Source organism: Pleurodeles waltl, chromosome 8, assembly GCF_031143425.1.
Source record: "Pleurodeles waltl isolate 20211129_DDA chromosome 8, aPleWal1.hap1.20221129, whole genome shotgun sequence".
Lineage (NCBI taxonomy): Eukaryota > Metazoa > Chordata > Amphibia > Caudata > Salamandridae > Pleurodeles > Pleurodeles waltl.
This window is the reverse complement of record NC_090447.1, coordinates 1,451,617,111-1,451,633,373: the sequence shown is the minus strand read 5'-3', so window position 1 is coordinate 1,451,633,373 and position 16,263 is coordinate 1,451,617,111. Positions and strand designations below refer to the sequence as shown.

The following is a 16,263-nucleotide window of genomic DNA, read 5'->3' as shown; positions in this document are numbered from 1 at the left end:
TCTGTTTGAATGTCGGCAGAGCCCTGGATGGAAAGAGCCTTCTCCTGTGCATGTCCCTCTCCAAAGATGTCCAGAGTGTCATCTGCAGTTCTGTGCACCTTTTTCGAATCGATGTGCTCTTTTGTCCTGAAGCGTTTTCTTCGATCGTAATGATTTGCACACATCACAGGCAGTCTCTTGATGTTTGGGAGCGGTGCAGAGATTACACACCAGATGTTGGTCTGTGTGAGGAACTTTTGAGTGGCACTTAGGGCAAAAACGGAATAGAGGCCATTCCATCAGATCAGCATGTCCATCGGTGCCATGTGGAAGATAGGCCCAAGTATGTTGTAGACTCCCCAAAGGTCGCACGGTCGGTGCCCAGACCAACAATTCAAAACAAATGCTAGGGTGGAAGAAGCATGATCGTAAAATAATTCCTTTGAAAGAGGGTAAGATAGAAGAAAGGTTTGAAACTGGAGGAGTCCAAGAGACACACGTCTGAACCCCAAAAATGAAAACAATCTAACAAAGGAGTTGATGTCCATGCACACTATTACCGAGAGGAGTCACCACTCAATCCTGTGACTCAAAACACTTCTTTGAAGAAAAACAACTTGCACCACTCCAACCCTAACACTAGATGGCAGGAGTATGCAGAGCATGTGTAAACAGCCACACATGCCACCGAATTAATATATATATCTGAGTTGAGGCTGGCACCTTAATTTTTACAACTTTGGCCTGTCTTGACTAATTTGCATCACTTAAGGAGAAAAGCCCACTGAAAACTCACACTGACTGCATGCACACAACCAGGTTCATAAAACCTCAGGTCAACACAAACAAACCCACACACAGGTGAACATCTGCTGTCAATAAAACAATAATAGTGAAGGATAATAGTCCTGTATAGCATGGGCTTTTCTAATAGCGACACAAGGAGTGTATTTGCATTCTGGATTTGTGTGTTTATGCATGTGTGTGTGTATATATATATATATATATATATATATATATATATATATATATATATATATACACACATACACACACACACATGCACACACACACACACACCATTGTATACATACACACACACCACATAAACACACACATGCATAAACACACAAATCCAGAATACAAATACACTCCTTGTGTCGCTATTAGAAAAGCTCATGCTATACAGGACTATTATCCTTCACACAAAGACCTGCTACTAAAGTTATGCTGCCTGGTAAACTATCCAAACCATAATGTTCACAAAAATCGCAGTTACAAAGATCACAAGCATTGTATCAGGCAAAAAAATAATAATAAAATCTTGATTTGATGCATTTGTAAAGCGTATCATACACCCTTGCGCAGCTTGGAGCCAATAAATCAATGGCCGACATCAAAAATAAAAGTGGTTAAAAGAATCATTCAAAAGTGTTCAATAGTACAGATGGAGCATTCTCCAGGGGCCGGTGGTGTGGATACCTGGACACAAAGTTTTGCCATCTTGCATTTGCGTATGATGCAAACAGGTGTATCTCTGTTGTGCTTCAGCACTGAAAGATTAGTCTACCACCTTGTGTTTGAGTTCCATCTCGCCTGATGAGCACCCTTTCTCTACTTACTCTGTCTGCTCCTTTCTGCATGCCTTTACAGCCCTTAATGTTGGACCTCTTTGTATGGATCAATTCAATATCTCCTGCTCTAGTTTGGGTAGGACATAGGATTTGGACCCCTCCCCAGTTTAATAAGGTAGAAAATCCTTGTGTTGCTTGTCTGGATTTGTAGTGTTTCAGAAACAATCCCCGTCCAACCCCCAAAACCTGCATGTGGAAGGTATGATGATGGAAACACAGTTTCTAACTCATTTGTGTGTTTGAGCACTTCTGTTAGGTTTCAATTGCCCACAGAGATTTAGTCTGCTCCTGCATCTTCCTCAGCCCGTGTAGGATCCATCCATTTTTTTTGTCACAAAGGCAGTGTGAAAAACGTGCCAACTGAGACATTCTGTACATTTCCTTCTGTACCCACTCTGTGACAACTAGATTCCACTACCTTGTCTGCCGCCTTTGCATTTGTAACAACTTTTGGATTGACATCTCTGCAACCACTGGCTTTGTAACCACTTTTGGATTGATATCATGCAGGCCTTCCAAAAGGAATCAACAGAATACACAAATCCACCATTCATAAGTTTCATCATCATGTTCCCTGCAAGAGACTTACCCTTCTTGCAGAGGGAAACTTGCTGTTTCAATGCTAAGAAACTCTTCCATCAGGAATGCCCCCCTCTTGTTGGAGTTCCGAGCTATCCATAGGAAGAAATGTCCTTTCCAAAGAAGAGGGGATGAGTTTACCATAAGGTTTAAATTACCTTCTGCATGCTGTCTTTGCCTTCCTCTTCCAGCTCACTTCTATCATTCAGTCATCCAGGAAGGACTAAACATGATTTCCCTAGCCTCCTCAAATAAGCTGCCACCAATGGGAGGCTTTACATGAAAACTCTTGGTGCCTGACTGTGTGCCAATTGCCGCATTTTAAACTGGTAACGTGAACTGTTTGCCACAAACTCTAGGTATTTATTGTACCTGTTGTTCATTGGGAGGTACAAGTAGGCACCCCGGAGGTCTATGGTCACCATGTAGTCCCCTTCACCATGTGCATGACCTCCTGAGGTATCAACATCTAGAACAGTTGTGTCTATCAATTTTGTTCAAAAGTCTTAGATGCCTTGGATTAATTTTAGTGTCAAGGTATTTTTGGAGACTAGGTTGTAGAACTTCTTGGCTGCATTGTATTGCTGGTACCTCCTCTATGGCTTGTTTTTGCAACAGTTCTTTTACATCATGTTAGATGTTCTCTTGTCCCTTGCAATGTCTCCTCTTAGGCCTTCCATTTGGAGGTCTGTCTTGTACATTTATGCATTCATGTTGGGGTCTAAAATGAATGCCTATTTGGTGGAGGTTATATGTCTACACTCATTGGGAAACCTCCTTAATTTGCCTGCTACTGGTGTTTGTCATCTGTGGTCTTTTAGTGGTCACTTAGAGGTTTCTGGCAGGTCGAGAAAGTTAAATCAATAAAGATGCATTTAAATTCTGTATTTAATCTGGTCATGTTTGCTACGCTTAAACAAACAGAGGTAAAATGTTAGGCTAGGTCTTCTGACCAATTGCTGATTGATTATATATACACACAAACACTTTAACATGGGGAACAGTGTTGACAAGCCCCTCTCACACTGCAGTCAAAGCAAGAAAAGTTAAGTGAATTAGGTAATAATTTTGGTGGGGACCAGGAAGTTGAAAGGAAAGGCCGTAGGATGTCATTTTATTGTACTGCTACTACACGATGCTTAAGCGATATATAATAAAAAATAAAACAATACATTATTTTTTTTAAAGTAACAAATTGCATGCCTCATATCCATCAAAGCATCATACAAGCTTATCCAAAAATTGTGTTGAGGTTTAAAAAAAAAAAAAAAAAACACATTGGGAAGCACTGCCTTTGGTGTTTTTGCTCCAACTGCCCGCCCCACCTCCAGCCCCCCCACCTCCTCCCCAACCTTATAAACTTCCGAAATGGCTGCCTTTGATATGGTTGGTATTGCCATGAAGGGACAGGGGCCCATGTGGTGGTGGGCTTGTGAGGTCTACAGTTGTAGCAAGTTTAAAGTGGAAGCTTTCACTTCCAGTAGCTCTTCTCATGCGGTCATGCTTCTTTTAAAGCCTCTCTTAAACTGTAAGCCACATCACCCCCAGTTGCCTTGGCTGTCTCTATAGTCTTCATTTACTGTAGGAACTCATCTACAGGTGAGCCAAACTGGTTCTCCCCACGAAACGGCATGTTGATAAATGAGGAGTGGATCTCCTGTTTAAAGCCTCCGACTCTTAGCCAGGTCTGTCTCCTGAGCGTGGTCCCTATACACATCTGCCTGCTTGCTGTGTCACTTACATCTAAGGCTGATTTTGGCCATGTGTTGGCCATAGTCTTGCCTTCCTGTATGACAGCATTAGCCCGTTTCTGTATTTGTCTTGTGGAAGCTGCATAAATTCTTCTATATCTTCCCTCTGCAGGTGGCGGCACCTGCTCAGCAGACATCAATTGTGATTGAACTTCATGATTTTTACAATAGCTAGGGTGTATTGTATAATGCCACAGGTCAGAGGATATGACTAGAACAATCCTTTTTATAACATTTAAAAATCAAAATATATTTTTAAGCAGCACATATAGATAAAATTGTGAAATTGGTGCTCAGTGTCACATGAGCACACAGATCAAGGATTTGTGCAAACAGAGCAAAAATAGTGATCATAATAAAATGAAGAAACCAAGTTAAGAATACCATAGTATGCATAGATTCCAAGGTCTGTTTTTAGTTTCAAAGTCCAGAAAGGAACGAAGGGATCTCTGCACATAAGACAACATTAATCTAAGTCTATCTCAGCCGGGAATTTGTCAACATTTTGACCTGTATCTAAGCCAACTGTCAGAGCGAGCAAAAGGGATAAACTGAGCACAATAATGCTAGGAATTTCCGCACACGTAGATCAAGGAGGAGTAGACTGAATCAAGTGGCTGCCATGGAACTGCTTCCAACTGGTAGGAATCCGATACACAACAATGGGCCACAGGGATCAGTTTAAAGGTGGTTTGGGCCAGAGGGCTCACTTTTGAGAAAAATGGGACCAAACAATGGGTAGGTTTCCTCCACCAGTTGTTGTCCTTTACAGTCAGAAGCCTTGTAATTTGTAGTAAAAAAGGAGCACTTGTCTGAGACTACAATTGTATCGTAACAACATATTCTATGTTGTTGGATTAGCTCAATAATACTAGACTATAGGTCAAAAAAATGGCCACCAGAAAAATGGGATCACAAATGGGGAGGAAGCCTTTCACGACGGAGCCTCTCTGGGAGGGCACTGGAGTTCTCAATCGTCCATTGTGCTGCAGCAGACTCTCTTCCTCCTCCCATATCCATCCCCTTCTCAGGGTGCTTTGTGGGGGGTGGGGAGGTGTGTGAGGGGGGGGTTGGCCCATTTCCTAAATGGGAGTCAAGATTTAGTCAGTGGGTGCATTGCACTTTATATCCTTTTAGGCTTGTGTTGAGCGCTTGTAATTTTTCTGAACCCTAGTGCTAAGGGGTTCAAAGATGTTGGCTCCTTGAATGTCTCTTTTCCAAAGTCATTAATACTTGTCAACATGGGTAACATTAGTGTCTTTTGGACTGACAGTAATGTTTCTAATAAAAAGCAAGCCTCTGTCAGTTTTCTTCTCTGGCTGCATCCCTTAAGTATCAGCCAATCTTTTAATGAAAGCACTGCAGAGTGGCATTTTGTCAGATGGTGAAGGTCTAGAAGGATATGTATCGAAACTCTTCTGTTGAATATGTGTTAAGAACTTTCCAGATGTCCTGTTCATGGAACGCTTAACACTTGGGGGCGGTGGGGTAGAACTCATTGATAATCTTCCTCATAAAACTCCTCTTGTGCCTCTGGAGTTAAAGATGGTTCTAACTGAGTGTCCTTCTCGGTTGGTCGATTACTCAGTTGGCTTCCCTGGTATCTGAAAAACCATGAGGGATTAATCAAAGGTATTTTTTTTTCGGCAATAACACCACATGTTGGCTCTAAGCCTGCATTTCTTTCTTTCAATGTTAAGTGATATTTGTTCAGTTGGCTTGCCTGCATCAAAATGTCTTTCTTTGCACCTTTTCCTTCCCTCAATCCAGAATCCTTCTTGGAGTCAATGCATTACATTTTACGCACAGAGGTTGTTTTAAATTTGACCCGTGAGGTTCTCTTGTATTGATCTCCTCAACTGCATTGTGCTTTTGTAATGAGGTTCCTTACGGGGTCTATTCCACAATCCGTTAGATCTCTTGGAGCTCGAGCACACCAGAGTCTTGTGGTGTCACAGTTGTATGTTTCTTTTTTGTTTGTTTTTTAATGCCTCTGCTTTGTTTCTTCCCCCACCTTAAGGGTTCTCAGGAGGAAGTCTGTGCATGTCCTGCACCTTTCTGTCTGGTGGTCTTTTCAAAGGCACAAATTGCACACCTTGTGCTAATCTTTGTGTTAGTTTGTGATGACACTTGGGGCAAAACTTAAAAGGAGTATTTTTCGTCCCTTTGGAGGCCTAACAAACTTCTAAATAAAGACCACCCACAGGCTGGCCATTCTCTGACCATGTGGCCAAAGCCAAACAGAAAAATCTGTGTTTTTGAAGGTTTGTTCTAACAATTTTACATTCTTCTCAATGTTGTTCTTCACCTTCAATGATGTCTGTTCTCTTCTGTTTTTTTGGTGCTTCTCAGTGGTGTATGTACTCTTTTCTTCAGCATTTACAATCTAGACCTGCGGAGCCTTGCTTCTGTACCAAACAGCAGAAAAAATGACGTAAAGATGGCAATCACACACGGGTGCCTCAGCGGACGCGTCTCTGGCGTCATAAGGAGAAAACCAAGAGGGAAAAAAGAGAGACTTTACATATCCAACCACTAGATGGCAGAAAATGCACATTTCAGAAAGCATTCAAACTGCAACATTCCAACCAATGCGGATGATAAAGACAACTACATCTTTCACTTTGATTCTCATACCAAAATGTAAATAACCCATTTTATTTCCATTTCAAAAACATCAATGAGCACAAAACTACCAAAATTCATAGTTTAAAAGACCCCTTATAAATCAGTTGTTCTTAAGTGGACTACAGTTTAAGGTGTGAAAGTTATGTTAGCTTAAAAGTTGCAAACCGATTGCTGTATACTATTTATTACTGTGGTGACATACTGCATTTGCACATTTTGGAATGTTAGGTTACTATTCTGACACAGCAAGTCGAAGACACAAGCACTGAATTGTCAGATTAACATTCCAAGGTTGTCCAACATCGGTCATCTAGGGTTGGAGTCAGGACAGCATTAAATTGATCACTTTTACACACAATGTATATAAAATGCACTTCTGGAACAGATCCTCAAAATTTGACCCGGTTCTGACACTTGTAGATCTACGATGGACAACCATGCAGTAGAACATACACACAACTGAAAATATAAAAAGAATCCGAAACCCATTTCCAAACAAAACATACACTGGTATTTGCATAAGATTCGTATCCATTTTAACATCTGAAAATAGTCTTCACAGAAGTAAGTAATACACTAACTGTATCAACTTAAGTCGAAGTGTTAATAGGATAAAACATTAACACTTAAAGCACTCAAATTCGAATCTTAACTTGTAAAATAAACACTAAATGAACTAACCCGCACTAAATTACACAACCACAAAATAAAAAAAAAATAAAAAATAAAAAATAAAAAAAAAATTAAATCACAAAGGCCACTTAAAATAGTCATAAAGCCAAGATTTGCCTTAACATTCACTAGAGATTACAACGATAACCAAAACAAACAATATATCAAAAATGATTTACTAAGAAAAAAAAAAAAAAAAAGACAACCACACAGTATCTGAAGGTCAGTTAAAGTACACTGACAACTTGCATTTTTAATTTCAGTACATTTTAGACTTCATGTTATTTGGACTTAATGTAAAGGTTACACCCAGCATAGTTGATTTAATTAATGGTTTCAAATGAAACATGCATGTTCGATCTTCAGCCTGACAAAACCACAGTAACTAGATGTATTGAGAAAACAAGCTAAACACGGTCTTCAGAAGCTGCAAGATTATTGAAGCCTTTACTACGAATGTCAGTGGACCGTTCCAGAGGTCACACATTTCATAGGCTATTGCAGTATCAAATCCCAACTAGCAGGATATAGGTGTTTTTGGAGTGTAAACATTAGTCCCTTTCGAATGCAATGTTTTCAAACATTTTAACAATCTGCATAAACTAAGTAAGGTCTGCGGATATTTGCAAATTACACAATTCCAGACCGTCTCTGGTTTTAGCCTGTGATGGGCCTCCAAGAAGAGGAGACTTGGGACAAGCTACCTGTACAGTACGATGCAGGTTGGATCAGCTGCTCGAGGGGCCAGGTTCCATGGCTGACCCAAGAACTCATTACTAGCTCACAAAATCCTTAGTAGCGGTTACAACCAGACCTCACAGTAAGAAGCAGTTTACATTTAGCTTTCATTATTGACTTTTCTTCAGGTCCCTTTCACTGGGCCCTGGAAAATCTTTAATCCAAGTCCACAGATTTTCTCACATTCACACGAATTGCTGTAAATGCCAGAAAATCTGCCAGTCACTGCATAGTTTGTGTGTTTTTATTTTTTTTAACCAAAAAGTAAAAGCTTTTCACTCCAATGGTCTAAATGTGATTAAAACCCGATCTACACACAGTGCAACGCTATAACTGACATTCTGAAAAAGCTTAATGAAAACATCTGTCAACAACTGAAGCGCAACAAGGATATTCAAGGCGACAGTTGTACCCATATAGTGTGAACACCCACCAACTAAATTGACTAAATGTGGAAGTAGGCAAGTCTTTGTTTTTTATAAGAAGCCCTTTTAAAGATTCAGTGAACAGAAGTATAACTCGAGCTAACCTCTATGGCCAAATGCTGACTCTAGACCGCACTTTCTCACAGCAATTTCTGGTTTAGTGCAGTGAACAAAGTCACACCAGACATATGTCCATGCTACAAAGGTTTTTTTCTTGGTTTAACACTTGTCTAATTTTGCATCAGGAATAAGGTGCCTATATTCTTTACTGTGCAGAAGTGAAAGAGCTGGAGAAAAACACTGACAAAAATACACACTTATTTTAAACGTCTTTCTCTTAAAGACTTTGCCAGTCATTGTAACCTGGCGGTCTTCAGACCGCCAGGGCTGCGGTGGCAACCAGACCGCTGCCAATGTAGCAGTCCGTCAGCCACATTACAACCTTGGCATTTGCGCCATGGTCGGACCCCCAGCACCGCCACTTTTCGGCCACCCGACAGCCTGGCGGTGCTGGCAGTCCCATTCTGCCAGCGCAGCTCTGCCCTTGGGATTAAGAGTCCCTTCTCCGACAGTTTATTACATGGTGGTAGCCCCGCCATGTAAATGCTGGCGGAAACAAGGTGCAGGGACCACCCATGGCCAGCCCCATCATGCTTTTTACTGTGTGGTTTGTAGACAGTGAAAAGTGCGGTGAATGCTGGTGGCCCTATGCACCGCAACATTGCGGCCAGGTCAATTATGAGCCGTCGTCAATGTTGTGGGCCGTTTCCTGCCGCTGACCCAGCGGAAAACTCATGTTTTGGGGCCTGTGGGAAGGGGACCGCACTCATGGTAACCTGACCGCAGGAGTTTGGCAGACGGCCTTTTCCGTCTGACAAACTCTTAATGACCCCCTTTGTCTTAATCACAATTGTGGGCATTCCCACAGCACTGGTCAGGGAAATCCTCCACAAAGGTGGTGAGCACCCATGCATTTCACACTTTTCAGTACACATAAGTTGCACCTATAAAATGCAGGAATAAGTACTACAGAAACGACACCAATTAACACACATCAAGGTTGTGGAAACATGTTTGAAACGGTTTTCAAATATGGCAAACTAAAGCAGCATTTCTGAAGTTAATTGTGTTTACAATGCTAACCTTAAAATGGGGCAGATCGTTCATACGATGTACAAAATGAGAAACTTGGAAAACTGGTGTTAGTTTGAAAAAAAAATATCATACATTTAAGTTCACTCCTTCCGACAGTTGTACAGTACACTTGTTTGGAAGTTGTCTTTACTCCCATAATAAAAGTGTAACTAATGCACAGATGTTTTCCTACCTCATTCAATTCACAGGCTTTACAAGTCAAGCCCATAGATTGATTTAAGCTCAAATGGTCATAGCGCACGCACACTCTATTAGGCGTTGTGGGTTTGAAGTTAAAGAAGCCTGTATTTACAATTCCGGTGCAGTTGCCAGAAGTTATATGGGCCCTTTTCGTCATTCATTAGAACAGCCATTGTTTTGCAGGTTGAAAATGTAGTCTTCTAGCCTAAAACGTATTTAACAAGAAAAACACTATATTGAAATATTGTATCATAGCAGAACGAATTCAATGTACACAGCACTGAAAAGGGTACTTTTATTACTGATATCTGATAAACTTAACACATTTAGTTTTAAACAGTAACATAATAAGAATCAACAGTTATTTAATACCATTGCCTTGGGGTTGCTGGATTGACCTTCAAGCTAAACAAATGTTTTTATAACGTCAAGCACTATTCTTCCGTCAAAGCTAATGTCATTAAGTAATCAATATTTGAAATACGGATATCGAAAAATCAATATAAATCTTCAATGTTTTTAGAACGCAAATTAAATGTCACTGTTTTGTGGAAGTCACCGTGACCCATCTAATGAAAAACGCAGTGCTTCATTGTTTTTTCACATTTTTAATTTTGAAAGCAATTGTTTTTTTATACTAGACACCCAAAACCAAAGAAACAGTACAATAGGCGTATGAAGGTATAAAACAAACAAGGACGTACTCGCAGATGCGATGGAAAAGAAACCTACAAAATACCCTTCATCCTCGAAAAATAACCATTCTTCTGTTCTTCAGGAATCAAACTTTTTGACCTCTGTTCACCAGTACTTGCCATCTCTTCTCAGTCTCGGTCACTAGGCCTTCTTGGATGTGTTCACCCTCATTTCTCTTTTCTCTGTCCACATTCTAGCTTTCCAACTCTACTTGTAGTGACCAAAATTTGCTTTTGCCATTTTTTTTAAATTTTGGGGAAAATATTCATAATTATGCAAAATGTAAATCCAACACTTAGCGCTTTGCTAACGTGGAATGAATCAATGCATCCATTTCTGATGCAATTACGTATTTTTGCACAAACACAAAAAAAGCAAAAAATAAATAAATAAAAAAAAGCACAAAAACTATTTGCGCCATGAACAGCAGCTCACATACTGGGTGTTTGAGATGTTGCTGCTCTATAATTTCAGAGTGAGCAAAAGTAACTATGGGGCATGGTGTAGTTTCACGAGTTTCATACGGCAATCGTAATGCAAAATTCCTGAAATTATCTCTGCATTATTTAAATTTCACCCCGGCCTACTTCCCCGCCTTCACATACTCCATGGCACAGACTAAGAATCACAAAAATTTCAACGGCCTCATAACATTATGGGATGGGGGAGAGGGCAAGGGATCGACATAAGGCACATATGCCACCCATTACGTACCTACTATGATACTAATTTACCGGCATGGTTGAATACAACCCTAATCAGACTAGGAGGAGCAATTTAAAATACTGTGGAACAACTCTGCATTCAGCGATACTAGACCTATAAGAAATCAAAGGCTTCTATTGGCTTTTGCTTGACAGAAAGACTTCATCTCCTCGAGGCATATCTAGACCAAAGTCTTCCAACAGTGTGAGAACAGCTGCACAGCGTACAAAAATTCTTCATTCACATAACTATTTTAACTATGTCTTGGTGGAGATACTCAAGAGACAGCTTGTTGAACCCTCTTGCTCTTGCATTCGAGTAAAATAATCAGTCCTGAAAGGTGACAATCATTGCAGGACAGGCCCCACATGAATCAACTAGGGGCGGGTGATGAATTTTGCTCCGCCGGTGGAGTTCTCAGTTTTGCCCACTTGTCGCTCCACACTGAGTTCTGAAAAACTCTGTAGAGCGGCGTGAAGCAGAGTTTTTCCTGTCTCACGGCTCGCCAACATTAGGCTGGCAGGGGAGAAAAGAAAAGAAAGAAAAAAAAAAAAAAAAAATCACACACCAGACCACCTCATGCGAGATCTCTCAAAGTGGGCAGTGGAGACTGGTTGCTTCCGCTCGCGTTGAGAAACCTGCCGCTCACATTGAGGAAGCTGCCACTCGAGTAGAAAATATACTCCATTGGCAGAAGGAAGAAGTAATTTCTTACGCTGCATGAGGTGCCATTTGTGCTATTTTACAGCACGGGTCAAACTCCAGGTGCTTTAAAAAAAAAAAAAAAAAAAAACACATCAGGAGCAGTGCAGTTTACCACACTTGGCTGCTTGCTCTCTGCGAAGCGTGGCAGGGTTTTTTGGGCACTTCGTGGAGTTTCACATACCAGAACAATGCGAGTTCCGCCCATGCCTAGAATCAACAAGACTGCCAGAACTGGCTTAGCGGAAAGCGCACACTGAACACACTTAGCATCCTTGGGCTTGCTATCTAATATCTGGCACTGCATAACCTTGTCTAGCTAGCTGAGAGATACTAGACCTACTAGAATCCAAAGGCCTCCGTTGGCTTTTGCTTGGAGGAAGACTTAATCTCCTCAGGCACACTCAGACCAAAGTCTTCCAACATGGTGTTAATTATACCTTGGTGGAGACACTCAAGAGACAGCTGGCCGAACAGTCTTGCTCCAACAGGAAAAATACAAAGTGTACCAGCAAAGAAGTGGCAGATCTAGGTGAAAGTACAAAGCAGCAGACCCGGGGTGAGTGGACACCAACATCTAAGCAAAGCCTTCTTTCATATGCTTGCCCAGGAATAATGGACATGCACTTTCGGAGTGGACAAAACAAGAGTATTGGACACTCACGTAACTAAGGGAGGCCAGAAGATCATTCTTCATTTTGTCATACGACACTTTGGCCATTACACCTTGTAAGTGGTACAGCTAAAGGTTTTCAGCAGTTCTTTTTAACAGGGGAGTTGGGGGGGGGGGGGGGGGAGTGGGGCAAGCTCTTCACACAAGTACTAAGAGTTACAAAACTAAGAGTAAAATGCACACTTCTTATCTAGGAATTAAATGTGACCATATTTATTTCATGCCCATCGCCCATACTAGACAATAAAAATCCTCTGCACCACGAACTGGCCCACCCTTATATTAATTCCACATTGACAATATACTTTATATTACCAAAGCTGCACTACAATCACTGGGTGTGCACCATATACCCCAGTACATTATGCCAAATGGAAATTCTGCAAATCGGCGAAAACTCCGTGTGAAGAGACACTATTGCAGTGGCTAGTTTTGTAGTCCGCATTTCGGTACTGACAACACACAAACAAAAACTAAATTACACATCTAATGATACAAAACACCTAATGATCTAACACAAACAAAAAATGAAACTTGAGAAATAACCCATCCGAGGCATCATTCCATATCTAGAACTAGATGTTTCTTGTGCACACAGGACAGTCCATCTGCTATCCGTTTCTAAAAGGTTACCTTTGTTCGTACGCTGCATACCAAACCTATTGATTACGAGACGTGCCTTGAAGAACAAAGTTGGGCTTTAACATTAACAACACTAACGCCTGGAACATGACAGGAAGAAATCTCCGGTAACGAGACACCTAGCAATATATAATTAATCACGGAAGACTTGCTAATGAAGTTTTACCTTGCTAACATGCACACGCTGGCAGCCTTGTACTAGAAGTCTTTCCCTCCAAGCAAAGCCAGGCCGAGGTAGCTGTTAACTACTTAGTCACCATGTCAAACGTAACCCATAACAAATCCCTCTGACGATCACATTGCAGGAATCATGTGCAGATCCAGAACTGACTCCTCAACTTTCAATTGGTTTGGGCATAACAGCCTGTCGTACGAATAAAAATCAGAAGGAGCTACACATACAGACATGTTTATATACTGATAACATACTGGTGATAAGAAATGTGGCCCAATGCGGTATGTGAAACACATGTACTAATAAACAAAGATTCCCACATTTCGCTAATGACTGGGACTTCATCCCAGTTCAAGCAATTAGTCCATTAAGTGTTGAAGCTTTTTGCCCTTCACCCCACCCTTGGCCCCCCAGTGCGGACACTTTTTGTGTTTATAGCAGTTTGTACTTACGCCTGCTTAACTTTTCTCGCGTGAAATGTTCCCAGGCTAAATTTATGCCCTTTAATGGGGGTTATAAAGGGTCCCAGTTTGTGGACCCTAACGCAGGAGGCTAACAGAACAAAATGTTGCAAAAAAAAATGGGGAGGGGGCTTTTTAGAAATATGGAGAAAAAGCACTGTCCAAAAGAGTGTCTAAAACGGCTTTGACAAAAGGTGTGTTATGTTAAGATCACCGTCTTCCTAGATATTTCCTATTTTTTGAGGTTTCTACCAACGGGCAGTTTGTGTTGGGAACTGTTATAAACATGGAAAGCAATCCATTTTTGAAAATTAGACAAAATTCACAATTCAGCACTAAATCATTTTGGTAGCTCAATCATGTCTTTCGCAAAGAAACTAACTGTTGAATTGAAAAACTAACGTAAAAAGGTAGGGAAAAGGGAAAATTGGCGTTTTCATCTGTAATTATTTTGCCTCATGGCAGATTTACAAAATTAACATCAGTACACTGCATTATTACAGATATGTATATATATTTTTTTTAAACGTGCTCAAGAATCTGAGATTAGGAATCCCGAGTATTTTGTATCTGGTGTGATCCATAACATCATATGTTTAGAAAGGCATTTTTTAAAATGTGTTCTCCCTTGCACATTACCTTATTTTCGAAGGCCAAAAAAGAAAGAAATCCGATTGATTACAAATGTTCTATTCTGTGTTCCCATACTTTTCCTGGTTTAAACAGCACCCCTTCATGAGACTGGGCCAGTCGTCTGTCACACGAAAAGCCTCAAAAGACAAGGACACATCAAGGTTTTGCCTTTCAAACTCACCGATTCAGTAGATGTGACTAGATCCAGAATCTGGGCTCATCTGGTAGCAAAGAAAATCCACCAAACTCGGACATTTGAATTCAGGGCCGGCTTTAGGACTGGCGGCGCCCTGTGCAACAGTTTATTGTGGCGCCCCCACCACCCCATGACCTCCTCCTCGGTTTCACTCACTACCACCCGGCAAATGTGCCCCTCATCGCTCCCCTTTCACATACATTCATGTGTTTTAAAGCACTTGTAAAGGCTGGCTTTACTAAACCACTCAGCTAGCCACATAAAATATAGGGGCACATTTAAGAGCCCCTATCACCATTCTAAAACCACATTAGCGTCTTTTTTTTTTTTTTTTACACTAATGTGGTGCTAGGAGGCCAAAAAGGCCATGCCATGTTTACAAAGTGGTGCAATGCATGCATTGCGCCACTTTGTATCCCTTTGCACTACATTATGCCTGCGCCAGGCATAAAGTATGCAAAGGAGGCATTCCTCCGTTAGGGAGGGCCAAAAAATGGTACAAAGCAATCTCACGGATTTCTTTGCATCATTTTTTTACCGACACTTTTAACGCCTGCTCAGAGCAGGTGTTAAAAGGAGGCGTCTGTTGGTTACAATGGGCCTCTGGGTGCTTTGCAGGATTAGCGTAAAAAAAAAAAAAAAAAAAAAAAAAAAACACGTTGATGCTAATCCTGCAAAGCGCCGGACTAGCATAAAACATTCTGACCCTAGTCCCCTAACTACCGCCATATTGTGCTGTATTTTAAATACAGCGAACACATGGTGGTGTTAGGGGAGCGCTAAGGGGTGCAAGAAAAGTGGTGCAGCACTGTGTGCAGCGCCACTTTTTTCAAATATGCCCCATAGGGACATATTTATGAGCCCATAGTGCCATTCTAACACCACATGTGTACTTTTTTCTTTTAAAGCTAATGTGGCGTTAGAAGGCCAAAAACACTGCGCCATATTTACAAAGTGGCGCAATGCAGACATTGCGCCACTTTGTAACACTTTGCTCTACATTATGCCAGCGCCCGGTATAATGTACGCAAAGGCGGCATTCCCCCGTTAGGGGGGCCAAAAGAAATGGCGCAAAGAAATTGGTCAGATTTCTTTGCGTCATTTTTTTCCGGCACTTTTAACCCCTGCTCAGAGCACACATTAAAAGGAGGCTTCCATTGGTTACAATGGGCCTCTGGGTGCTTTGCAGGATTAGCGTCAACATTTTTTATTCTAATCCTACAAAGCGCCGGACTAGCATAAAAATTCAGACTCTAGTCCATTAAGTACCGCAGGGTGCTAAAGGGCGCAAGAAAAGTGGCGCAGCACTGTGTGCAGCGCCACTTTTTTCAAATATGCCACATAGGGCAGTGCTTAATTTGTAAATAAAAAAGGTGCCAGTGCCCAAGGTCCACCTCTTAAACATGCGGCTACTGCAATTAAATGTGTGAACATGGAATAGAGGCAGCGTAATTCTGAAGCCCTCTCAGGCCTCTTAAATCCATTTACAGGAACCCCCTGCCCCTCAGCTCACTCTTGCAGGTTTCTGCTTTTTCCCCCATTGTGACGCTTTTTCGTTTTCCTCTTCCTCCGTCTTTCCCATATGTGTCTTTCTCGCAGTAAATGCTTGAGGCAGAAAAATAAGCGCCAGACCTAAAAA

At 41.3% G+C, this 16,263-nt stretch overlaps 1 protein-coding gene across 7 annotated transcripts in view; it reads right to left on the bottom strand.

Annotated features, from left to right (window-relative positions):
* The window catches only part of BCL9 (BCL9 transcription coactivator), a 505,695-nt gene that overhangs the window by 172,705 nt on the left and 316,727 nt on the right, over nt 1-16,263 (bottom strand). The window contains exon 4 of one of the 7 annotated variants that reach the window (XM_069202615.1): nt 9,734-9,946. The exons of the other annotated variants lie outside the window; for them this stretch is intronic. The gene's annotated coding sequence lies outside the window, so the exon portion shown is untranslated. The remainder of the gene's footprint in view (nt 1-9,733; nt 9,947-16,263) is intronic. 7 annotated transcript variants of the gene reach the window in all.